This window comes from Manacus candei, unplaced genomic scaffold, assembly GCF_025592945.1.
Source record: "Manacus candei isolate 608988 ecotype Guabito, Panama unplaced genomic scaffold, ASM2559294v1 h1tg000029l, whole genome shotgun sequence".
NCBI lineage: Eukaryota > Metazoa > Chordata > Aves > Passeriformes > Pipridae > Manacus > Manacus candei.
Window position 1 is genome coordinate 2,147,409 of NW_026138077.1, and position 27,128 is coordinate 2,174,536.

Here is a 27,128-nt window from a genome sequence, read left to right on the forward strand (position 1 = left end):
GCCATGTCCCCAGTGTCACCTGCATCCAGCAACTGCCCTGAGCACCAAGGATAGAAAAACAACCAACGCGCGTCAGGAGGTTGTGGTAAAAGGCACGTGGTGTAACCTCAGCCCTGTGTGATTGAAAATCCACATGCCATCAGATCTGAGCAAGGTGAGGTGCAGACCTGGTCCCGCTGACCCCCCTCTCCTGCACCCACCCCAGTGCCCACGATCCACGGGACCTGAATGGTAGGAGAACATCACCCACGCTGCAGAGTCTGCACTGGGGAGAGGAAATTCGCTCCAGCTGCCAGCTCTGGGTGATAAGACAATCTCCCTTCATCTCTTATTGCCTCTTGCTCCACCCTTTCGTTGGTGTTTTTTTTCTGGTTGCACCCAAAGCCTGCGCTCCCCGGGTTGCCCCACGTCACATTGACGTCAGGGAGGCAGCAAGGGGCAGGATAATGGGGCTTCTTTCATAACCTGCCTGCCCTGGGGACACTCATTAATCATGATACGCAGATAACGGCCCGGGGGACCGGCTACCAGCAGGGCCAGGGGAGCCCACACTGGTTTTTCCGCACAGCCGCCCCTGCCAGTCCAGGAACAGGGCAAACACATGGAGAAAGGAGGCTGGAAAAGGGCAGGTACCAGGCCGGGGGGGCTCAAGGTGGGTGCACAGGCAGTTTGCAGCAGGGATGTTGGTGCAGCAGGGACTGACAGGGCTCAGAGTAAACTGGGCTAGTGGAAAGTGTCCCTGTCCACGGCAGGGGGTGGAATGAGATGGGCTTTAGGGTCCTTTCCAACCCAAGCCATTCCATGATTCTATGGCACTGTTCAGCAGGGTTGCTCCAGTGTTGGCACAGGACCTTCTGCACCCACCCTGGGACAAAAAATTATGGATTTAGCCACAAGCCTCCAAATTCTTATTTATCCATCTGGCTCAGTGCTCAGCTGTGGGTATTTGCACCAAGCATCATCCCCATCAGGAGCACAACAGAGTCATCCCACACTCCCAGGCTGGACACATCCATGGCACAGGAACGAGTCTTCAATTTTTCCATTTTGCTTCTTCTTGAGCACCTTTAAAAAAAAAATCAAGAAAAATATCTTTAAGAGTTCCCCAGCCCTACCTCCTTCTCCTTCATGCCTGCTCCTTGCTGGAAAAAAAGGACTACCTTGGCTGCTGGATTTCTCTTGCTCAAGGAGGGTTAGTTGCAATCACTCCTGGCGTGGCTTTATGTTAAATACTGGCCCAGGCCTGCTTTTGGGAAGAGGGCATAAATTTAGGGCTCATTTTGAGCCACAACCCTCATTTTCAGACTTTGATCCCTCTCCGTGTAACAAAAACCCATTTCTTGTCTTGGGGGAGTCTATTGTAGACAGAAGAGACCAGTGTGGTTTGCACGTGGAAAAGAATTACTATGAGACGCTTTTCAAAACATTTTTTTAATTGATGTGCTCCCAGTCTCCTGTTTGCTGGTGGGTAATTAAGTCAATTAACAAGCATCTGTTTATTTATTTCCCTCATTTATGGATGTAAGCAGTTTGCAACAAGGGCCTGTTGTATCTTGCCTGCCGATACACGAATATTCAGGCAATCGCTTGACTCTATCTCTGGACCTGCCTCCTCCACCTCCAGGAACCCAGGCACGAGCTCCAGGGTGGCCAGGGGTGGCACAGGCTGTGCCTTGGCTGGATGGAGCTTGGAGCAACCTGGTCTAGTGGAAGGTGGCCCTGCCCAAGGCAGGGCCTTGGAATGAGACGGGCTTTGAGGTCCCTTCCAACCCGAGCCATGCGGTGATACTTTGATTCTAAGTTCCCTCCTAATCTGCATTTTGGCAAAGCCCTTAAGACATTCTCTAAACCCTCCTGGTGCTGTTTTTTTTGTCCCTCCTGCAGACCAAGGCTTCAGCATCCCTCAGAAAACCAGGCTTTGGCTGCAGGGAAGCCTGTGGAACCTGGAAAGCAGCACCCACCTGCCCTCAGCCCATGGCAAGATGGTCTGATTTAACACATCAGCCCAACCATAGAATCACAGAATATCCTGAGCTGGAAGGGACCCACAAGGACCATCCAATCCAACTCCTGGCCCTGCCCAGGACACCCCAACAATCCCACCCTGTCCCTGAGGGTGTTGTCCAAACCCTCCTGGAGCTCTGGCAGCCTTGGGGCCGTGACCAAACCCTGGGGAGCCTGTTCAGTGCCAACCACCCTCTGGGGGAAGAACCTTTCCCTGAGATCCAACCTAAGCCTCCCTGGCACAGCTCCAGCCATTCCCTCATCCTGTCACTGATCAGGAGAGAGAAGTGATCGATACCTGCCCCTCCACTGCCCCTCGGGAGGGTGCTGAAGACCACAATGAGGTCTCCCCTCAGTCTCCTCTTCTCCAGTCTGAACAGACCAAGTGACCTCATTCGGCTTCCTCTCTCCTCCCTACACCCATGCTCTTCCTGGATGGCTGGGAGAGGAAGCACCACCATGAAAGCAGCAGCTCCCTGGGAATTTGTCATCCTTGGGGATCATGTGGGGCATCCCGGTGCATCTCCACCAAGCCCGCTGACCATCCTGGGGGTCTCCCCAGAACTTTTTTGGGGTCACCCAAAAACTCAGAGCACTTTGGGGTCACCAGAGCACCCCGGACACCACTCTATCCCACCTCCTTTGTAAAGCAAGCTCCGTGTGCCCAGAGCCAAAGGCCGCAATCCTGGCAAGCGCCATTCCCACGTGGATGAAATGACTCCCAGTGATGCCTTCAAAGAGTTATTTAATCACAGGGGAGCACAATTAAGGAGGCCTAGGAGCAAGAGAAAAAAGGATGAGCAGTATCTGGGAAGAGCATTCATCACAGGGAGCAGTTTGCAGGGGCACATCTGCTGCTGACTCCTCTCTTCCAGCCGCACCGGTTTTGTTGCCGTGTCAGCAGGATGGATGTTTACTCCCTTCTAAAGCCGTCAGGCAGCTCAGATGCCGAAACCCTGGAACGCTGAACACGCTTGTGTTCCAGAAGGGGGGGGGGAGGGATGCTTGGAGACGAGGGAATTGCCAGAGCAGATCAGACCGGCCTTGCATCCCCTGCTCCTGGCGTGAGATGCCATCAGCAGCTCAGAAAGCAGCTGTGGGGCTCCCTGCCCGCCCTCTGTCCCATGCTTGGGACAAGGGAGGGTAAGACTCCTCAGGAGCCTTTCAAAATTCCTTGGGTTTGGTAAATTAATTAGTTTAAATGAGCAATTAGAGCTCAATTTAGTGTTATCTCAGTGCAGCACCTGCTGACTGGCTGCATCTTCCCCTCTCCCGCTCTTCAAACAAGAGTTTTGGTGTCTTATAGTGAAGAAACATTGGGTGTGGCAATGCCAGAATCAGGGATGGAGGGGCTGCATGCTGAGAAAACAGAGGTGATGGTCGGTGAGGGAGGGTGTGTCATCTCCAGGGTGTGGGGAGCACCAGGGAGCTGCAGATTTGGCCAAATCCTGCTATTTTTGGCTGAAGATCTCCAGGGTGGCTGGAGCTGGCCAGTCCCTGCTTCCAGCCAGGATACCCCTGCAACATGGATCCAGGGAATTGCTGCTACTGTTTGGGGGGTGGGCTGAATTCCACCTCACCAAATGTGAGGAAGGGATGGGAATGGAGATGGAAGGTAGAAAACTCCAAGCAGAAGCAGTGGCATGGCTGACTACAGATGGCCTGGAGCAGGCAGAGCACCTCAGGCATGATCCACGGCAGTTCCCAGGCTTCAGGGGTGGGATTTGTGGTGTCTGGAGCCAGCACAAACACACAAAGAGCCTCCTCCCATGAGCAACATGACCACAGGGTCCTTGAAGAGGCTGGACTCTCACTACCACTTATTTCTGGGCTCCCAGAACTTTGACATGCAGTTCTGAGACAACTCCAAAAAGCCCAACAAAAGACCTAGGAAACACCTCCACAGTCTTATTTACAGCAGAGTGGGAGGTATAATAATAACAACAATAACAATAACGATAATTGGATGAAAGTTTACAGGCTGTGAAGTGGCCACCATCCATCTCCACCACCTCCCAGCCCTGCCAGAGGACACCCCCCCCACAGACACTGGTGGGATCACAGCTGACAGGGCCTGTTGTTGGGTTCTGCTTTGTATTTTGGCAGGGAGAGAATCAAAAGTTTTAGGTTTTGCCTTAAATACTGGATAGCATCCCATATTGGGTGGGGTCTGGCTTGAAAAGTTAACAATAAACTGCCCCGTGACAGGTTTTGGTGTTTGGCCTCTTCCAGTGCTTCATTTTGGATGTGAGGTTTTGGGGACTGGGGGGGGGTGACAAGGAGGTACCAACATGAGGACAGGGGCAGTGAACAGCAGCGGCAGGAAAAGCATAAACACCCAGGACACAGGGGAGGAGGGAAATTTCTTCCACCCACTTTTCCCTCAGGGAAACCACCCTCAGGTCTGGCTGCCCCATCCCTGGAAGTGTCCAAGGCCAGGTTGGACGGGACTTGGAGCAACCTGGGCTAGTGGAAGGTGTCCTTGCCAGTGGGGGTTGGTTTGGGATGAGTTTTAAGGACCCTCCCAACCCAAACCATTGCAAGATTCTGTGATTCTGTCAGAATTACATCCTCTGAGCCCTCATTTAATTCTTTTTAGAGTCTCTGGAAGACACCAATGAAGACATTCTTTTCCTGGGCAAATGAAATAATTTGCTTTCCCCCATGGAAATTATTTCTATTCTGCACCTTTTCCTTAATCCCACACAACTTGAGAGAAGGTTGATTTATAGATTTTGGAGGCTCTCTTTTTCCCCACTGCTGCCAGAAATGAAATGGATCATGGAGCAGTTTAAATCCCACACTGGATGAGGTATCAGGGTGTGTGCTGAGCACTCCCCTTGACCCCATGGACAGGGCATGTGGGGACGAGGGTGGGAGAGGATTTGAAACAGCACCTGTGGCTCAAAAGGACAAGAGAAATTACACTGCTTTGTGAGGTGGCTCTTGGATGGGAGAACACCCCAGGGATTGCCCTCCTGAAAAGCACTGAGGGCATTGTTTGGGATCCTGTTTCCTCATGCTGACAGCCTCTGGGAGCTGGGCTCTGTTTCCTGTGGATTTGGGATTGGAGGACACACTGAGTGTCATCAGAGGGCTGACAAGGGATTAAAATTATCATTATTATCATTATTATTCCCCCCCCTTTTTCTTTACACATGACAAGCTAGGTGGAAGATACGGAGGAGGCATATTCTGGCCACAGAAAGGGGCACCTGATCCAAATTCCAGGGAGGAGAAGGAAAAAATGGGAAGTGAGAGAAGTAATTGGTTCACAGGAGGATGAAAGACAAAGAGTGAGCAAAGGGGTCACTCTGCAGGGGTGGGTGGGTTTGGAGGGTCTTTATAACCCAGCCCAAGTAGGGTTCCACTCACAGTCTTATTACCATTAATTATAACCTCCACCTAATCTGTGATTCTCCTAATCTACCTATTTTTCCTCTTCCAAGCCCTTTACAGGCACTTGTGTGCTGCACATGGAGCCAACAAGGATGGCAGGGGCACTAAAGGCAAGATGCAGCAAGGATGAGGCCTTTGGAAAATGCAGGGAGTGGGAGAGGGGCTGACACCCCATCATTGCCTCCCTGCCAAACCCCCCCTCCCTGGAGGGCCAGCACTGTGCCGTGGTGTTTATTTGGAGAGAAAAAAAAAACAAAACCAACCAACCAAAACAAACAGAAAAGCCTGATCCCTCAGAGAAAACAAACTGAAAAAAAAAAACCCTCCCCTATAAAAAACAAGAAAACCCACCAAAAAAATCTCAAATCCTCAAAAAACAACAAACAAAAACTCAAACAAAATAACTCAAAAAACCCACAAAAAGCCCCTAAACTCCTCCAAAAATCCAACCCCCCCCCAAAACAACCCTCCCAGAAAAAGTCCAAAAATCCCCGAAAACAAACAAAAAAACTCAACCTCCCCCCAAAAACCAAAATAACACCCAAAAATCAACCTCCCCCAAAACAAAAAAGCTATCCCAAAATAACAAAACAAAACACAAAAATACAAAAAAAAAAAAACTAAAACCAACCAACCAAAAAAACCCTCCCAAAATAAAACCCAACCCTACTCCAAAAGCCCCTCAAGAAAAACCTCACAACCCTCCTCCAAAAGCAACACACAAAAAAACCTCCCCAAATATTCCAACCAACCCCAAAAAAAAGAAAAAAAAACCCAAAACACCCTCTCCCCAACCCCCAACAAAACAACAGATTTTGGGTTGAATGTGGAAAACTTTCTCTGTGGGGAAAGGAGGTGTTTTATCCACATAGAACTCCACTTCACTGACCTTAGATCACAGCAAAGGCAAACACGCTTTTCCTGGATTTCCTCTTAGAAGGGACTGAGCAAAGGGTTTGCAAAAGCTAAATCTAAAAGAAAAGAAAAATAATTTAAAGATAACAAATAAGCTGGAGGCACCAGCACAACTGCCCCAGCACCTCCATGGTGCCCTGGGTTTTAGGGTGGGTTGAAAGCCAGCTGGGTTACAGTCCTACTGAAAGCTCAGCCTGCTGCTTCCTCACCTCCTGACACGCCTTTGGTTCAGGCAGAAGAGCTGATCAAACAACCCCCATTCCCATGGGGGCTTTTTGGGATGGTGGAAACCTTATGGGGATGGTGGAGACCTTTTGGAGATGGTGGAAGCTTTGGCTGCTTCACAGGCTGTGGGCAAATCTGACCGTAATCCCTTCCCCACCCTGCTCTTCCCGGAGGTCATCTCCACGAGTTTTCTCCTAAACTGGGAAGGGGAATGAAGCCACGACAAACACAAGTTCTAAGGCACCCAAGAGACTCCTGGTCTCACTCCCAGGCTGACTTGTCTGAGTTTCTTCCTTCAAAAACTTCTTGCCTTTACTAAGGACTAACTAGAAATCATTAAATGGTTTGGGTTGGAAGGAATCTTAGAGATCATCTCAGTCCAACCCTCTGCCACAGGCAGGGTCATCCTCCACTAGCCCAGGTTGCTCCAAGCCCTGTCCAATCTGGCCTTGAACACTTCCAGGGATGGGGAGTCCACAACCTGGACTTGCTCCCTGTTTTCTTGGTGCCCAGAAACTCTCACTCACACAGATGTTATGGACTTTCCCCCTTGAACCAGAGACTCCTCTCTCTGAGAATTTTCCCAAATGGCACAAAAATGTGTTACTGCTGGACTGGCTGAGAACAGATACAGGCTGAACTTGGAAAGGAGAGAGCAGAACTCTCAGCTTTCAGGGGGAACAAGCAAAAATTTCTCTCATATTCACATTTTCCCCAGAGGAAAAAAAAAACTTGATGTGGAAAACACCCAACACGCTCATTTCCAGAACAGCCCTGCCCTTGCACTGACTCCAGCAGGGATGCCAGGTGGGAATACCAACCTCAAAAGGTGCTTCCCATTTAGGTACAGACCTGAAGACAAGGGAATTTGGGCCGCATTTCTAGAGGTTTTGGGATCCCTGTCTCGTCTTACCTCTGCACTTGTGGGAAGGTAACTCGCTCCTTCCTTCTTTCTCATCCAGCTCGGAGCAGATGCTGATGTGTCTCTTCAGTGGGTGCTCAAAGCTTCCTTCTTCATCCTCATGGATGAGTTGTGTGCCTGGCTGCAGCCTGCAGTGCTGGGTACAGAGCAGGGCTTCAGGGCTGCATCACAGGATCATGGAATCCCCAAATCCCAGAATGGTTTGGGTACGAAGGGACCTTAAAGCTCAACTCATTCCAACCCCCTGCCATGGAGAGGGACACCTTCCACCAGACCAGGTGGGGTGTGCCCCTGCTATGGTCCTTCCTCACACAGCTCACTGCCCATGGCTGAGGGATGGAGCAGCCACCACTCAGGGGGAAAGGGAAAACCTCCCAGGATCGCTGCCCAGAGCGGGGAAGGAACACAATGGAGAGGTTACAATGAGCCCATAAATCAATTTGGGGAAAACAGGGAGCATAAACACCCAGAGGGTCACTGAATACACAGGGAAGTGGACATATAAGCACAGGCAGGAGTTTTAATAAATACACGTTCCTGGGGAAACTCCACCTCTGGCACCAGCAGGGGGTTTATCCATGGGCAGAACCAGCTGGACATGGAGGAAGGACAGATCCTGGACCCACCTGCCTGGCAGTGGGTACAGCCGAGGTGGGATGCTGGCTGATGTGACAGGGAATGTCTGTCCCTTCCTGGGTATCCCAGCAGGAACAGCTGCACGATACCCAACCCTGAAGGAAGTGTCATGACAGGGAAGTGGCTCCAAAGACCAATGGAAGATGCATTTTTGTGGGAAATCCAGGGCCACTGACCTTGGGGAGAGCATGGTGAATGGCACAGAGCAGCTCTGCTCTCAGCCCTTGGCTGGGTGGTCTTTGCCTGGCTGTCTGACAAGGCCACTCCAGAGGACACCCTGAGGGACAGGACTTTTGCATGAAGTCCTTCAGGTCCAACCACTGGGCCCTGGGGTTCACCAAAGGAGAAGCTGTGGCTGCCCCATCCCTGGAAGTGTCCAAGGCCAGGTTGGACAGGGCTTGGAGCAACCTGGGCTGGTGGAAGGTGTCCCTGCCCGTGGCAGGGGGTGGAACTGCATGAGTTTTAAGGTCCCTTCCAACCCAAACCATTCCATGATTCCATGTGCAAACACGCTTTTTTATGGCTGTGCCCACTCCAATCCTTCACCTCGTGCTGGATTAAAACCAAAGTGGCATTAAAATGATTGCCCTGACCCTCCCTCCCAGCTGCAAGCTACATTTTCTGGGCCAGAAATATCTGACAACCTATTCCCTGAAGGATGTAAGGAGCTCTTCAAATTTGATGTGGCAGCCTTTCCTTCCTCCATTACAGGCAGCACTTCCTTAGGGATGAGCCCTGTATTTCTGCCCTCAGCCAGAGGATGCTCTACCAGTGAGGAAACAGGCTCCAGCTCCAGAGGGGCCTGCATGGACTCCACTGTACAGGCAGTAGCAAAGCCAGCATTTGACTCCATCCTACTGCCTCCTAAATCCCCAACTCTTCAAAATCCCCCAGCCCTCAGGATCACCCTGCAGGGGTGGCCGAGGAGCCAGGCAGGAGCAGAGGGTGAACTCCAGCCCCCAGTGTCCGCAGAGGCAGCTCTTCCCCTGCAGCTTTCTGCTTGCTTAAGCAATGCTTCTGCTACTAAATTCAAAAAAGCAATAACATCCCCAGCAAGAGATGCCACTCACGATAACTGAGGGAACAGATAAGACTCCCAGAGATGTGTTATTCCTGTTCAAAGCCTTGGTCACAGTGACCTCCACGGACACTTTAAACTCAAGCTGTTTTAATAGTGTTTCTTTGTCTGTTTGTTGTTGCATCCACTTTTTAAAGGAACTTTCAGAGACTCTGAGCCCTGCTGTGTATCCGCTGTTCTCTGGTTTTCTTATTCATTTAATGAGGCAAAGACTAGTTAATTAAAAAAAAGGTTTCCATCTCCCAGCTGACAGATTGCCCTTGGCTTGAGCAATTGTGCTCCCCACCCTTCTCCTCCTCCCTCCTCCCAGGAGACGGCAACCAGCCCCTGAGGGATGTGTTTGCACCTTACAGGGATCCAGTAAATAAAAAACTTATTAAAAACAATAAAGAAACAGAGTCAGTTTACTTCCCATCGAGCCCCAAAGCTCGGGCACGTTGCTGCTGTGGGGTGCAGCATGGTCCTGCAGCACTGCTGGGCTGCAGCCCTGGAGATGAAATCTGCACCTTTCCCACAGCTTCCAGTGAGGTGCCCATCACACAGCAAGAGATGGATGGAGCTCCAGACCCCAACCCTGCCCCACAAACTCCTTCTTCGAGCTCCTGAAGTGTGGATAGGAGTAAAACTTGGTTTTCCCAAAACAGGCTCCTTCCTTCCCACAGGGACCCTCTGATGGCAAGACCTGTGTGGCATCTCCCAGACAGGACAAGCCCTGGTTGGCACAGCCTGTCCCCTGGCAGGGTAGAGACTAGAATAGCAAAAACCAGGCAGACTGGGCACCAGCATTCCAGCTGGAGAGAGAGGGGATGGGTGATCTCATGGGGCCCCACACAGAAAAGCTCCCTATCCCTGTCTCCACACCATTTTCAACACAGAAATGCTGCTTCCAAAGCAGCAGCCACGCACAGCTTCATCCCAAACCCCTCCATGTAATTACAGATCCATGGTTTCTTCTGGGCTTCCACTTATTTAATCATCCCTTCTCATCTGCCTTTAATACCCTGAGCTCTGTCAGAGGGCAAAAAACACAGCCTTCACATCCAGAAGGACAAGAGTTCCCTGCAACAGCTGCTATATTTAACAGAAAAAATACACTGTGTTGCCATGGCAACCCCGGGTTCTAAAAATAGAAATGCCATATCCAGCACGGCCGAGAGCACAGGCAGCGCTGACGGAAGCTGCTTTCATGGAGCGCTGGGAAATGGAAGTAAACTTTTATTCCTCGCCGGGATTGGCATCGAGCAAATCATGCAAAACCCACACGATCCTTTGCTAATTAAAACCTTGATCCAGTGCAAAGGATCCCCACTTGCCTTGGCCTGAACACTGACCCAGGAACCTCAGGATCAAAAGAGTCTTTGAGGGTGGGAAGGGACTGGTCCTGCCGAGCAGTGATGAAGAGATGGATGCGGTGCTGGATGCAGCTGTTTTTCCTCCTGGCACTGCCACGCTGAGGCTCAGAGCAGCCAAGTCCCCGTGGCTCCAGCATCAGGGTGTCAGGGTCACCCCCCGGCAGCAGGTCTGTGGGGTGAGGCTGGGTTTTGGTAAGCTGGGTTCTGGTAAGCTCAGAGGAGCACCCAGCCTTGCCTTGCTGGCTTTAAATGACTGCAGAGCGGGTATCAGAGCCCCGAGGGAGATAACACAGGTTTCCAAATGGCCTTTTCCCCCCTCCACCAACAAAACCAGTTCTCTGGGCTTCAAATCACTGACACAGAGAGCCAGGCCAGCCCAGCCCTGGTACCAAAACACACCCCGAGCTCCCTACAGCAAGAGCCAGCTGAGCATCCTCCGAAACCCGACCAGCAAGGCCGAGTGGTCGCAGCCTGCTTAGGAACAGCAGTTGCTTCCCACTGCACTCCAGGTCTCCAGCCATCTCACTAATTCTCCTTGACATTTCTTGCTCCGAGTGGAATGCATGCCCTGCCAGACTGCAACCCCGCAGAGCTGCTTCCAAGCCCCGTTTCCTCGGATGGGAGGATCAGAGTCCCCTCTCTGAGCTCTCCCCGTGCAGCACTGGCTTCCAGGAATCCTCGTGCGTGCTGGTGGAGTGCTGGGTGCCTTCTGGATGAGGCTTGACTCCCACACTGCTCCTCAGAAGAAGCCTTTGGAGAGAAAGGAAGGGTTCTCAAAGAGGAAAATACTTCCCATTGTTGTAGCAGCGTGTGTGAGTGCTCATTCTTTTTCCCCACTTCAATAAAAACACATGCCAGACCTGAGGGGAACCTGAGGCAATCTCCTGCAGTATTTTTTTCCCTATTTCATGGCTGATTCCAGCAACTTCGGAGGAGGGTCCAGAGGAGGCCCCGGAGATGCTCCCAGGGCTGGAGCCCCTCTGCTCTGGAGCCAGGCTGGGAGAGCTGGGGGGGTTCCCCTGGAGAAGAGAAGGCTCCAGGGAGAGCTGAGAGCCCCTTGCAGGGCCTAAAGGGGCTCCAGGAGAGCTGGAGAGGGACTGGGGACAAGGGATGGAGGGACAGGACAAGGGGGAATGGCTTCCCAGTACCAGAGGGCAGGGATAGATGGGATATTGGGAAGGAATTGTTGGCTGTGAGGGTGGGGAGGCCCTGGCACAGGTTGTCCAGAAAAGCTGTGGCTGCTCCTGGATCCCTGGAAGTGTCCAAGGCCAGGTTGGATGGGGCTTGGAGCCAACCTGGGCTAGTGGAAGGTGTCCCTGCCCATGGCAGGGGGTGGCACCAGGTGATCCTGAAGGTCCCTTCCAATCCAAACCATTCTATCATTTCACGGTTCCATTATTCTGTTCTATGAAACTAAAAACCCCCATGTTGTGCATTTTTGGGATTATCTGGAGTGGTTTGCACCAGTGCCAGCACTTCCCTGACCACAGTGTGTGCTCTGTCTCAGTCTCCTGCTACTCTTGTTTCATAGATTCTTCCCACTGGGATATTTGGAGTTTTCTCAGTATGTCTCAAAGCAGGATGAACTGGGCACATTTAGGTACCTGCACAGAAAAGGGGGCTTGGGGTACAATGGACAAATTCGCCTATCCAAGGACCAGAGGACTCATATGTTCTGAAACCAGTAAATAACTGACTGCAGGTTGAAAAGGCATTGAAGACCATGTCACTTGGCCTGAAACTTGAGTAAAACAATCCCTTCTCTCTGCACACCTGAGCACCAGACCTTGCTAAATGCATGAACCCACCTGCAGTGGGGCCAAGGGGGCGAATTCCAGCAAGCAGTGGGGGCTCTCCTGACTCATTGCATAACCCACTGTGGGAGAGGGACACTCACAAGGGACACAGGGACATTGCCTCCCCCTTGGCTCGTGCCAAGGGAACACCTCTCCCCTCCATCTGCTGTGTCTCTGGGTTTGCTAAATACACTGGCACGGCACAAGTGATGCCACAACCCACCCTGTGACCCAAAGCTGGACAAGATGGAAACACTTAGTGGGTCACTAAGCTGGGAAGTGCCCAGAGCGTGTTGCTGTGCAGTAAACATCACTCTTGCCACACGGACTCACCCAACTGGGGCTGCAGGCACATCCAGCTTGACGGGAACCTGGCTGGAGGGAGCTGGAGCTGGGAAGAGCAGGAGAGCATCGGCACGGGCTTGGCAGGGGGGAAGGGATCTCGCTCAAGGACTTCAGGTTTTGTTTGCTTCATCCCTCTTCATCCTGACCCAGTTCCTGGCCAATCCCAATTTGCCATGAGCTCATTGCAGAGAGGATATAAACACTGGATGTTTCTCTGACTCCCTCCACCACCTGTGATGTCCTGCTACAATTCCTGCTCAGCGTCTTTCCGCAGTCTCCCCGGGTCTCTGGAAGCAGAGCACAGTTGTCCTCCTCTATCTCATCTCAGGTCTGGCCCACTTTTCACATGCCCTGCATCTCTTTTCCCCTGCAGTGCCCAGAATTCCGAGCAATGGTGTTTCTGCAGCTGTATCAGCAGCACAGCAGCACCTCCTTGTCACTGACAAGGGCAGTAAATCCACGGCACTTAAAGCACACAAATAAATCCAGACCTTTGCAACGTGTGAAGGGAGAGGCTTTGATGGGGAATATTCTCCCAGACTGGTCAAATGGAAAAAGGCATGGATGAGATTTAACCTAAATGCCCTGGTGTGATGGCAGAGGGCCCCGCTTCTCAGGCTGAGCTGGACTGAGAGGATGAAGGAGGGGATGCTGCTGGGGCTGGTGCTTTTAGAGCAGGGCAGGGAGTTAAGTGCACAGAGCCTGTTACTGCTAATGGTGTTTGTGTTTAGAGCTCCCCAGGCATTGCTTTCGAAGCTGCTGTGCCCAGGCTGTTAACCCAGGCTCACCTGCTGTTTGGCTTTTGGGACTCAGAAGCAGAACCTCCCCGGGTGTGGATGTGCAGGGCACGGCGGGAAGCACTTGCTGCAAGTGCTGCCATTTGCCTCCCCTGCTCCTGCCTGTCAGCTGCTCCAGAGGAAAAGGAGGCTGTGCAACAGCATCTCAGGATGGCTGAGCAAGCAGGAATGGTCCAAGCTGCTCTCCTCACCCAAATCTCACTGATGCCATGGGAAAGCCCTTTTTACAAGGGCTTACAGTGACAGGACAAGGGGGAATGGCTTCCCACTGCCAGAGGGGTTAGGTGGGATATTGGGAAGGAATTCTTTAGTGTGAGGGTGGTTTGGCCCTGGCACAGGTTGCCCAGAGAAGCTGTGGCTGCCCCTGGATCCCTGGAAGTGTCCAAGGCCAGGTTGGACGGGGCTTGGAGCAACCTGGGCTAGTGGAAGGTGTCCCTGCCCACGGCAGGGGGTGGGATGAGGTGATCTTTGTGGTCCCTTCCAACCCGAACCAGTCTGTGATTCTGTGATTCTATCATTATGTGAAAGGGAATGTGTGGTGCTGCTGAGAGGCCTGATGGGTGAAAACGAGAGCCCCTAAAGGGACTCCAGCTCAATATCCAACCCTTCATCCCTGCTGCAGTGACCCCCTCCATCAGCCCACCCAAACAACAGCTCACAGCCAGGTCCCTGTGGGAACTGGGGACACTCAGCACCCCCCAGGGTAGCAGCAAAAGTGTCATGGACAAAGCTTCAGGTCCTTCAGTGTCCCACCTTATCAGTGGCCAGTGCACCAGTGAGCCACGCCTTCATGCTGGAAGTAGGTGGAATTCCTTATCCTGACTTCTGTGAAAGAGAAAAGCCCTGTTCCTCTGCTGCTGGGCACTCCAGCATCCTCCCCCGGGACCTCCTTCTCCTGGTGCCTGTCTCAAAAGGGAGGAACTGAAGATGATAGAGGGCATCCTTCCCTGCCCAGGAGGGTTTCCATCACGCAGTAAGGCCAGACCACATGCAGATGGAACAGCAACCTGCCTGCATACACTCACCCATGGGGTGCTCACGGTCGGGCGGGGGCTTTCTCAAGGAAAGAGGGCTCCTGACAGCATTGTCCCAGCCTCAACCTGCTGACAGCAACCACAGGAATGCAACAACAGACCTGCACGAGCCCACACACACTGATAAAACACTTGGCTGACACGTGGACTGTGTGGCAGTCATGCTCTGGAAGTCAAACATGAGAGAGATCATGAAAAGTACTCAAGATTTACAGGGTTGAGCAGAATAAACACAGTAAGTTGCTTAATTTTGATGTGCATCTGGACAGATTCACCCCAAAGGCTTAGCTGGGACCCCTGGAAGAAACTCTGCTGGCAGCAAACTCCCAGCCCCCAAAAATACAAGACACAGCCCAGAACAGCAAGGGCACCAGCACATCTAGGCCATGCCTCCAAACAGGAGGTGAGACAGCTTATCCCAGAAACCTCCATCCCAGGGTGTCCCCCCATCACAAATTCTCACCCTCCTCCTGATTTCATGCCACCAAGCTGGCTCAGGTTTGTGCTTGGTCCTTGCAGACACCCCTGATCTCACATGTCCACCTCTGGCAGGATAAAACTGAGAAAAATCCCAGCAGGACACGTGTTCCATTAGGAATCTACGGAAAACCCACATTACAAGCCAAAGGATAACTTGGGTACATCCAACCTGCTGGAACTTGTGTGACTTGTGGCTCCACTGCTGTCCCAAATCATAGAAGCACAGAATGGTTTGGGTTGGAAGGCTTCTCAAAGCCCATCCAGTGCCACCCCCTGCCATGGGCAGGGACACCTTCCACTAGCCCAGGTTGCTCCAAGCCCCATCCAGCCTGGCCTGGGACACTTCCAGAGATCCAGGGGCAGCCACAGCTTCTCTGGGCAACCTGTGCCAGGGCCAAACCACCCTCGCAGTGATTTTTCCACCCTGTTCTTGAACAAAACCTGATATAACCAGCCCAAATTTTGCCTCAGGATTCATTTCTTTGCTCCAAGTTCAGCTGGGTCTATATCCAGGAGCCAGGAATTAAGTAGCATAGCTATTCCAAAGTAAATTGCTCTACAATTGCTTTTCCATAGCAAGATCATTGTTTTCTTAGGGCAAACCACTTTTATCCTTGAGGAAAGTGTCAGCAGGACGAATAGCCAGGGAAAACCTGGTTGTGCTGCTATTCTGGAGTTATTATCAGGTAAAAGAGGCCAGTGAGCTTCCCCTCTACAGTGTTTGTGGCCAAGCTGGCAAAAAGGAACGATCCACTCTTTAACTTTCCCTCAGCTCAGCTGAGGATGTCAGAGCTGGGTTTCCCTATAAACACCCTCAGTTTGGGACAGGGGTGTGGGGACAACACTCTGTCTCCAAACCAAAAGGGCACAAGAAAACATGGAGCTGCTCCAGCCAGGGAGAAATGTCTGTAATTAATGTAGTGGGGAAATTACACGTTTCTACAGCCCCCCCAAACACAGCACCAGACATCCATTTCCTGCAGGGCTGTGGATGTTTGCCAGCCCACAAAATAAATCACAAAACCACAAAGCCAACAAGGAGGAAAAGAAAGGGGAATTATCACATAGGATGCAGCAGCCTTTTGTACCAGGAAAATCACCACTGTCTCCACCAGACGTCTATTGTTTATCAGTAATATTCCCTAACGCTCCCACCATTGGGGTCTCAAACAGAACAATGGAGGTCTCCTTGGATTTTGCAAACTCCAAGAGCACAACCAAGGGGTATCTTGGGAGATGAACTGACCTGCCCCGGAGGCATTCGTGGGACCAACCCCAAAAAAACCCACAGCAAACCTGATATTTAATAGACTTTGGCATGGGTAAAAAAATGGAATAAACCCAAAGTTCCCTACTTTCCTCCAGGAAGAGGGTGTCTGGAGTGCAGGGATGGAGCACTCAATGGTCTGGCAGCACCTCTGGAGGGACCGTGTCCAGTGATGCTGGAGATTAAAAATAAGAGAACAAACAGTTTCAGTGAGGACTCGCAGTCCTGCTCCCACACATTTTCCCTCCCCTCGCCTTTCCCCGTTTAATGGCACGAGCTCCCACTTCACAGCCCATGGAGTCAAGGAGAGCCTCTCCACTGACTTCCAGCTGCCAGCACTGGGATTGTGACACCGCTTTTATGACTTCCCCCGCGGCTTATGAAGCTGGGCTTTATCAGCAACAGGAGACTGGAGGAGAAGGTCCATTAGTGGGTTTCAGAAGGGCAGTTCCTGTTTTCTTCTTTGCCCAGGGCTGTGTTAAATGAATTAGGGGTGTGCTCCATACTTCCCAGAATATCCTTTGGCTGCAGCAACCCCGGCAAATGCACGAGCAGTCCCGAGGGGTTTTTTCCTTTTCCATGTGCCGTGGGGTGAGAGCTGCTGGACAGATTCCTGGTGGAAACCACGCTGGGGCACCTTGGCACTCTGGCTAGAGGGGTCTCTGTGCCAGGACCTGGCACCTGATCTGAGGGGTCCTTCAGAGCACAGAGCGAGCCACGGGCTGACCAGTGTCCTCAGAGCTGGACCTGCTTTTGTGCAAGATCCACAGGAGGATCCCCAAAATGCTTCACTGAAGCAAACTGAGTTGAAGTGCTTAAAGGGACACCCAAACTCATCCTCTGCTGCTCACACAGAAGCTTCTCCACACCACAGATACACTTAAGTGTGGTCTCTTGGGTTGGAAGGAACCCTAAAGCTCATCCAGTGCCACCCCTTCCACTAGACCAGGTTGCTCCAAGCCCCGTCCGACCTGGAGGCTTTGACTGAGGTTGGTTTATCTCACAGAACACCCTTATTTTGCTGCCTTTCCACCAAACCTCCATCAGAACCAGAGGTCCCATGACCTGGAATAGCCACGTTTAAATTCGTTCCCTATCCCAGGACTGCTGACCCCAAATCCTCACACCTCGTGCTCTTACCCTGCAGCGGGCAAACACAGCTGGCACTTAGAAATGTAAGGAAAAGGGCAAAATGCTTCCCCACACCTCAGGCACCTCAGCTTTTCCTTTGTTTCCTTGGCCTGATTCAAAAAAAAAAAAAAAAAAAAAAGAGAAATTGTATTTATTGACACACGCTCAACAGTGTTCACTTGTTCACTTGTTTAGGAGAAAAACATGTTTCTCTCTCTCACTGATTATTGGCTGTTATTCCAGAGGCAGAGAGAACAGCAGCCCTTAAATGCCTGCCCGTTCCTCAGTGATTTGTGCTTTTGTGCTTTGAACGACGTTCCCAATTCTGATAAAGGTATTAGTGTATTTCTCAGGCTGAATAACAAATTATTAAATGCAAAGCCCTCTATTTATGCACTTCTGTGCTGAGAACTTCAGTGCAAAACACTCAAGACATCCAAATTCTCAAGGTCCCCACAGCAGCTCCCTCTGCTCTGCACAGACCAAGTCCCCAGATGACTTGGCTGCGTTTATGGGGGACACATTTCAGGGATTAGGGCAGGGATAGATGTCTCCTGGACGTTTGCACAGCACTTTGCTCAAAGCAGTGGCTCCAGGCAATATCCTCTGAGCTGGGTCCATGGCAAGCTCCCTCTTGAGCTCATTATGACTAAGTGGCACGCAGGAACCGATAAGCACACTCAGGATAAACACATCTGGAAGCTACAAAGAAATGCTTATTAGCATGCTTTTTTTAGGGTAAAAATGGAGCAAAGCTGAAATACAGAGAGCATGGTTTACAGTTTTCACCTGGGAAGTGGGAAGGAGGGAAAGCTGTCCCCAAACCAGAGCCGCTTTGACTTTTTTCAAACAGCACATTAATCCCTTTTTTATCTGTGTTTCCATTTGCTTTTAACCAAAGGAATCACAGAACCATTAAGGTTGGAAATGACCTCCGAGACCATCAAGTCCAACTGTCGTCCCAACACCGCTGTGTTCCCCACCAAACCGAGTCCCCAGCGTCACACCCGCACACCTTTGAACACTTCCCGGCACGGGGACTCCCCCACAGCCGTGGGCAGCCCATTCCAGGGCCTGACCACTCTTTCAGTGGAGAAATTTTCCCAATATTCCATCTAAACCTTCTCTGGTGCAACTCGAGGCCGTTCCCTCTCCTCCTGTCCCTTGTTCCCTGGGAGCAGAGCCCGACCCCCCCCGGCTCCCCCCTCCTGTCAGGGGGTTGCAGAGCCAGAAGGTCCCCCCTGAGCCTCCTTTTCTCCAGGCTGAGCCCCCCCAGCTCCCTCAGCCCCTCCTTGTACTCCAAACCCTTCCCCAGTTCCATTCCCTTCCCTGGACACTCATCCCAGGTGGAACATGGGCAGAGGAGCTGCACTGCCCCAGGGTAGTGCTTTTCCCCTTCACTTCTACAAACAGGCAGAAAAAAAAAACTACAAAAAATTGATTTAGTCTAATCCTAAAAGGAAAGTTCCTATTCCTGAGCTGGATTTTGAAAACAAAGTCTTGGTTTGGCCCAAAATGTTTCATTTGATCTAAAAGCTTTTGCTTTGCTTTGTGTTTCTTGGATACCTTAAGGAAATTTAATAATAAAAAAATAGTTTCACTTTTGTATTATTGTTTAGGTTTTTTGTGGGGTTTTTTGTTTGTTTCTTCATTTGTTTGTTTCTTCATTTGTTTGTTTTACAACCTCCTGTAGTTTGTTTCCTTTTTTTTGTTTGTTTGGGGTTTTTTTAAGTATCAGGCAGGTCACCAGCCCTGGGCACAGCTAACATAAGCCATAAGGCATTGTCTTATGTGTCTCTAATTTAGGGAACCATTAATTAATAATATCTAATAAAATAATAATTATAATAAATAATAATAATAATAATAACAAGATGAGCTTTAAGGTCTCTTCCAACCCAAACCCTTCCTGGGATTCTGTGACTGTAAACACAAAGGTTATTTGTAATGGTTTGGACTTAACAAAGTCATTTGCTGGTGTCCTTTCAGGATGGGTGAAGGAAGGGTTGGCAGAAGCCACTTAGGAATCAGGGGACTGAACAGCTCATTAAAAAATAAAAAACAAAGCACTCTCATGTCTGGGTTTCAGGCAGGTGACAACAATAAGCAGCAACAAATGAACATCAGTCTGTGCTCACAGAAAATGCCTCATCTTGGCCATGTGCCCACAAGGATGCATTAGTTCATGCTGTCAAGACTGCTGTATTTAAAAATAAAATATAAAAAATTAAATATTCTCTCAGACAAATGGAAAGAGAGGGTGATGCCTGGGAGCCAAGTGTCCCAGCCTGGACCACTTGATGAGTGAGGGTCATATCCCACGTCTAGCTCTTCCCCTGCACCATGAGGTGCCTGGGCTGGGGTTCCTACCAGGCCCCTGGCACCTCCCATTTGACAGCACCTGCAATTCTAACACAGCAGGAACTCTCTGGAAGACCCAGACTGTGCAGCCACAACACTCCCAAAACAGAGGGTAGAGACAAGCCTGTTTTCTGGGGAGAAGTCTGTGCATTAGTGGCTGTATTTCACCTCCCTGCATTTTGCTTTCAAGCCCTTCCAGCATCCATCAGCTCATCACTTTCCCACCATTACCTGTCCATCTTTATTACTAAGAAATAGCTGTGTGACTGCATCTGCCTGTAGCTCCAGCTGACAGGAGGGCTTTATTGTGCTTGGGTTTAAAAACACTTTACAAGGGCTCATAGCCTGTCATTCATCCATTTCCTACAGTCACAGAATCACTGAAGTTGGGAAAGACCTCCAAGATCATCGAGTCCAACCTTCAACTGAAAAGGTGTTTAATTCCTTGTATGCTGTTGAGAACTGAAATTTCCCTTCACTTGAGACTTCTCTAATCATCCCTAATAAAACAAAAAATACACATCTATCCTCCTTAGCAGCCTGGTCACGTATTTTTCCAGGCCTCCTGGTTCCTGCCTGTTCTCAGTGACAGTGACTCAACACGAAAGCTTCAGCACGTTCCAAGAGCAACCTTTGGTCACTGGAATTTTTAGCCTCCGTCTGACACATGGCTTTTGGGGGCAGAGGATTTAGCTTGTTGTGTCTGAGACCATTGCCCTAAATACTTCCTACTCCTCTCCATTTTCCCAGACATTATATGATCCCGGAGGGCATTTCACATTCCCTCCAACTTCACTGCAGCAGAGCCTAAAATTTGCGTGGCCTCTTGCAGAGCCTAATGAAGCCTCATGAGAACAACAGCTTTTTGTGTGCTGTTACTCTCTGTATCTGAAGGATACTCCTGAACTTTAGCCTGGCTTTTGCTTCTGGCTCCTCTCCTAGGACTTTGATCCAAGAAACCCTCTCGACATGTTCCACTTGCTCAGCTGGGGAATTCAGCACTGCGGTATCTTACATTGCAGATTATTTTTAGGGATGATCAAATCGAGACAGATAAAAATAAGGAAGGAGCTGGATTTTTGCTGGAGCTGACTGCAAAATGCTGTGACTTACCAGCACTTGGCCCCATAGCCAGGGTGGAATTCCCGATCCAAGAGCACACCTTCCTGTAGCAGCAGGTGAACTGGTCAAGGAGGAACCAAGAGACCTCAGGGGCTCAGTTGTGCTGCTTAGGGGCAGCACAGTTAGAGGACAAAAAGGAGAGATCACCAGAGATAAACACAGACATCTGCATGCCAAAGTACCCAGATCAAACCCAAACTGCATTTCAAAGTCAAGGGAACATGAGCAACAAGGGTCAGCAAGGCTGGGGATGTGCTGCCGAATTCCACTGAAGCCCTTTAATAAATGCCTATCAGATCTTTCATAAACTGAACTGGGCTGTGTAACCACAGCCCTCATCATGTGGATCTTTATTGGAAAGAAAAGAAGAGCAGAAACCAGTGAGACACCTCTCTGTGTCATATGCCAAGACTCCAGAAAACTGTCTGGGGGGAAATTCCAGAGCACGGTGAGGTAGAAATGTGAAGGACAAAAACTCAGATTTTTTTCGCTGGTGTGAAGAAACAGACTTTCCTGGTCAGTCTTGCCTGGGGAAAGAAAGTAAAAAAAAACCACCTCTGAGGGATGACTAGTCTAAACTAGTCACTTGAAGGTATTTATTTTTAAGCAGGGAATTTTTCCTCTTTTTTTTTTTTTTTTATTTGGTCAGGTTGACTATTGCCAACAGTATTTTAGCATCTGCTGTGCCTGCTGACCTACCACATTTACCCTACTTACACTAATTCGACTTTAATTAAGTTTACTAGGTGTTCATACAACATCAAAAGTAAGTCAAAGGCTTTGCAGAGCATTGGTGAAGGTCTCAGCATGACTGGGCAGTTTTGGTTTAAGTAATTTTATTTATACACTTATAAAAAAGAGGGTTTTTTTTTAAGGGGAGGTCACTCTTGAACTACTCCTTGTGACCCTTCCCAGCACCTGGTCTGCAGTTCCCTTTAGAACCAGCAATACAAGGACAGGCACTTCCTTTAGGAAAATTGTTCAGCCTTTGATCCTGGGAAAGCCACTGATTTTAGAGCAATTGCTCTAAAATTGCTTGAGTAAAACTCCTTTTTTTTTCTTTTTTTTTTTTTTTTCTCTTTTGTTTTTGGTTTTGTTTTTTTAGACTGAGCACAAACTCTAAAAAGAAGGTTTTTGGAAAAGAATATTTTGGCAACAAAGTTTTCAGTTTAGTGCTTGGCAAGCTTTGAAGGTTTTGCTTTGAAAAATCAAAATTTGTTCAGAGCTTTGGGGTTTTGCTATTTTTTTGGCCTTTTTAAATGAAAGTGCATGTTGGCACTGGGAATAGGGGGGTTCTGACACACAGGGAAAAGCTCAGCACTGGTAATTTGTAAGTTAAAAGACGCATAAATCTGAGTCCAAGCCCAAATTCCTGGGAGGACCACGCATAGATGCATGGACTGATTTCCCTCTAAATGATGTCCCAAGTAGCTTTGGAGGGTGTTGGAATCATGGAATGGTTTGGATTGGAAGGACCTTAAAAATCATCTCATCCCACCCCCTGCCATGGGCAGGGACACCTTCCACCAGCCCAGGTTGCTCCAAGCCCCGTCCAACCTGGCCTTGGACACTTCCAGGGATGGGGCAGCCACAGCTTCTCTGGGCAACCTGTTAAGGGTGTTGGGGACCTCCAAAAGCAACACCTCCTTGGTTTCCTCTTCCCTGAAAGGCCCCTTGCCTGGCAGCTGATCCTTGGTGTCCTCCTTCACCTTCCCCAAGCCACGCTGCTGGTCCCAGCACACACTTCTCCCAAAACAACTCCCTGGGACGCCGCTGCCTTTGCAGCAGGGATGAATGAACAGGGCCTCTTTTGGCTGCTGGATGATTTGACAGAGAGAGGCTCCAACCTTACAGTAAAAATACTGCTTCATAAACAAAGCAGAGATGAGATTCATCGCAGAACAGGAACACGGAAGTCATTGTTCCAAACACTAATCACCTGTTTATCGGACTTTATTTTTGGGCTACCAGAAGAAAAATGCTCATGGTGAGTCTTCTGTGCACAAACACGGGTTGCTCATGAGACATTCCATGTGTCAGTTAAGGCAAGCAATGGAAACCCTCTCTGCAGGAATGAAATGGGTGCATATGCCATAAAGGCCTGGGAAAACAGATGCCCCTTGCACACATCTTGGAGTTAATCCTCCCGTTAGTCCTTGGCCTGCAATGCATAGAACAGGATGACAGTCTCCTCAGGCCTTTAAAAACAAATCCAAAAAGCCGGGATTTGTCACGGAGACGAGATAAATTTGCTCCCAGAACCGAGAACCTCAGATTTCATCACATGGAAACATCCAGCCCAGAAGCATCAGCTCCTCACACGCATCCCAGCAGGGTAGGACCCGAGTCACAGAGGTCTGGTTTTAGCCCTGGATGAGCCCCAGGCAGGAGGAACAACCAAGCAGAGCAAACCAGAGCTGTACCAAGTTCATCAGCAAGCGTGGCAGATGCACCCCGGTGTGTTTCCTTCCCCGGGGACCCAGCAGGGTGTCCAAGCCACACATCCTTACGGAGCAGGGGGAGAAATTTGGTCTCTACCTTACACGAGGTAAGTGCTCCCCCTTGATGTTCTGCTCGCACTGACGCTGATTCGCAGCCTTTCGTGGAACTCGTGCTATAAATACATTTGCCAGATTCCAAAATAGCCTCGCGGGGTTACACTCCAAACAGAGCTGCTCCCTGATGTTTCCTGCATCTATTTTAGCAGCTCTGCAAAACCTGCAGCAAGCCTCGTTTTCTGGGATCCTCTCTTCCAGTGACTAACGGGGAGTGGAATGGCTTTGGTTCCAAACCCATTTGCTCCGTGGCACGGGGAAAAAGCCGAGAGGTAACAAGAGAAACAGAGCATTTGGCAAATGTGTGTTGAACTTCACACAACAAACCCATTAGTTCGGGCGGCCCCATCTCTATGGCAACCAAACAGCACAAAAACAAGGCATTAACACCTAAATTTATTAGTGTGCAAGTGCTCAGCTTGTATCATTCCAGGGGTATATTCCCCTCCCCAGCTCGTTTGGGTTCACAACAAGACAATTCGATTCTAGTTCAAATGCCAACATAAACATCAGCACACAATTTACAGACAGCAGAGCTGAACCTTTCGCATTTTTAATCACAGTTTGCAAAACAAATAACAAAACCAAACAAAAAAAGAGGTTGAGTGTAGGGAGTTAGCCAATTTCCATTTTATTTTGTGAAATTGTTCAGGATTTGCAAGTTGGGTTGGGGGGGGAGAGATACTATCCACCCTACCCTAACAGCTCTGTGAAGATCTTCATCAGGAGGAGGAGTTGGGAATGTATACTGCTTCTCCCCAGATAATTTCCAAGTGTCTTGCCTTTATTTTAAATGGATATTACAAGCCCTAGGAAAATGTGTAACATAATCTGCTACAGGTCATGTCCCAGGCACTGGGGGAAGCGTGGTGATAGTTGGGTATGATGTTCACTCCAGAAATAAGCAAGGCAGTGGGGGTAAGGATGCCAAGAAACCTCTTTATCTGGGAAGATGCTTTAAGTGGGAAGCACCTTCCCATGCAGTGAGCAAATTCCAGTGGCCTCAAGAGCACAGACAGTACTGGGACAGCTTGCAGAAGACAACAGAGTGTCAGATCTCTCTTTACAAGTCGAAGTGAGGCAGGGAAACAAAGGATGTGTCTCAGCCCAAGGCACACCTGAAGCTGTGCTGGGGCTGACAACACTTCACATCTAACTAAGTGTTCACTGAACTTCTCTTTTCATCTTTGCTTCAGAATTTAGAATTACTTTCACTAGGAATAAGGATCTGGCTTTCTTGGCGTGGATAATCTTAAAGAACCTAATCCTGGTCACTGTCAGAGAGAGGAAATCTTTGCCCAGAGAAGCTGTGGCTGCCTCATCCCTGGAAGTGTCCAAGGTCAGGTTGGACGGGGCTTGGAGCAACCTGGGAAGGTGTCCCTGCCCATGGCCTGGGGTTGGAATGAGATGGACTTTAAGGTCCTTTCCAACCCATTCCCCCTTACATCATGGACAGCTGTTTCCAGCTGAAAGGCACCTTGTATTGGGGCTAATAATTACCACAGATTTGGATCTAATCATTAAGCATTCTGACAGCAAAGAAAATCCAGGCTGAACACTCAGGAAAAATCTTTAGTGGGGAAAGCAATATTACCCTGGGAGATGAGGCCTTTAAAAAAAACATCAGCCTCCTCCAGCACCCCTCAGGTGGAGGCAGTAGAGCAGTTCTGAGCTGGCACCAGGGACACCAAGCACTGTGCAGAAGGTCTAATGGCAAATTGCCTGACATCCGATTCCAGCGATGTGATCAGAAGCCGTTTAATAGAAGGGCTGTGATATATTCACCACACCCCCATTAGCAGCAGCACAATCCATTACCAGCATCCCTCCGTCCCCAGGCAGCGCCTCCTCCTCAAAGCACACTGCCAAGATTTAAGCTGACCAGGGCCCTGCTTTCCAAGCCCTTCAGGCAGGTTACAAGAAAGCAAATTAACAGGTTGAAACCCTGACAATTTGCTTCTGAAACAAGGTCGCTGAGGATCCCACAAGTCCCTGACTGGCTGGTTTGCTATCGGCTGAAAGGCATTTCAAGAACATTAGCACGGGTGCCAAAAATAGCTGGGCTTTGTCCCTGCGGCAAAACAGCGGCAGGAGAGGGGGGAGGAGATCTAATGTCGGTGTGTGAACGGGCAGAGTGATGGGGGGAGTGGAGGCGTTTGAGGCCGTGGGTTTTGGGGTGCCTCCATGGCTGGGAAGAGCAAACGACAGAGCTTAAAACCTCCCGTCAGCCAGAACCGACTCTGACACGCCCTCAGCTGAAGGTTAATGGTTGGACTCATGATCTTAGAGGTCTTTTCCAACCTTAGTGATTCCATGATTACCTCTGACAATGGATCTGAGCACACAGCAGCAAAGCCAGCTCAAAACAAACCTTCAGCATGTCCAGTCCCCTGTGGAAGATACACAACTCCACCAAAACAAAACGTTGGGTGACATCATGCCCACTTACAAATGTTTTTCCTCTACTGGAAATTTTTTTTTCCAATTTCCAGTCTCCCCTTAGAGTTTTTTTTCAAAAGGAAAAACTTTGGTTTTCACAGCAGTGAAATAACTGCTGTTAAACAAAATTTAGCCATTATAACAAAGCTTTGTGACACACTCAGCTTCCGAGTGACCTGGAATAAGGTATCTCAGAACCTTCTTTCGGCATTTTATTTTTATTTCCTTTTTAAATTAGACATCTGGAAACATCCATGCTGAGTTCTGGGGCTTTTCCACCTCAGAGTCCTCTGGGCTGACAAATTCCTGGAGTGAGATGAGGTCCTTGTCCATGAGAACACAGAGCAGCTCTGACTGCTCCTTTCAAACGCAGTAACACATCTGGGGACAAAGGCAAATGGCTTTAAGCTGAAGGAGGTAAGGTTTAGATTAGATAAGAGAAAGAAATCCTTCCCTGGTAGGGTGGGGAGGCCCTGGCACAGGTTGCCCAGAGAAGCTGTGGCTGCCCCTGGATCCCTGGAAGTGTCCAAGGCCAGGTTGGACAGGGCTTGGAGCAACCTGGGCTAGTGGAAGGTGTCCCTGCCCATGGCAGGGGGTGGAAGGAGATGAGCTTTAAGGCCCCTTCCAACCCAATCCACTTGGGATTCTGAATCCTAAAATTCACTCCACCATATCACTGCCCTAATGGGGAAACACACACTGGGACAGAGGCACATCCTGGGTACCAGCTCCCCTCACTAATCCCCTCACCCCACACAGGCATGCACAGGGATGCAGATTGTGCAACAGCTTTGAAAACCCCTCCAGGCCCTCTGGAGATGGTGCCACGTTGAATCCATTATCTGCCTTAGGAACAAATGAGTGAACAAAAGCCAAGTTTGTGTCTGTGGGGAAGGCAGAGCAGCGAGACACGTAAGAGCAGAGAGGTGGAGCAGAGTCACCGGCGGGTGCCCCGTGATGCTCATCAGTCCTGGGGGAGCTACACCCCACCAAGAGCTGCCCAAATCCAGACCTGGAGGCTGCCTGAGAGTGTTTATCTCAGCCCTGCTCCCATGCATGCATGTTCCCAGCAGGAGAGGATGTAAACTGGCTCAGCCATCCCTGCCCAGCCCTCCATCCTCCGCCACGTGCCAAAACTCTTCTGCTCACGCTAGGTCACATTTCTTGGCGGAGAGCTCCGCTCCTTCTCTCCTCTCCCTTCCCCCATGCTCCTGGTGAAATATGAAAACAGCCTGCCACCTGCCATTTGCCTGGCCTGCTTCTCCCTGTC

At 50.0% G+C, this 27,128-nt stretch overlaps 1 long non-coding RNA gene across 1 annotated transcript; it reads right to left on the bottom strand.

Annotated features, from left to right (window-relative positions):
• Positions 1–903: 903 nt before the first annotated feature.
• Positions 904–23,599, bottom strand: LOC127472600 (uncharacterized). The gene is made up of 4 exons (XR_007905077.1): positions 23,403–23,599; positions 7,457–7,601; positions 6,293–6,374; positions 904–1,065 (listed from the first exon to the last, which is right to left on the bottom strand). It is a non-coding gene; the product is annotated as an uncharacterized LOC127472600 (long non-coding RNA).
• Between the last annotated feature and the right edge of the window lie 3,529 nt (positions 23,600–27,128).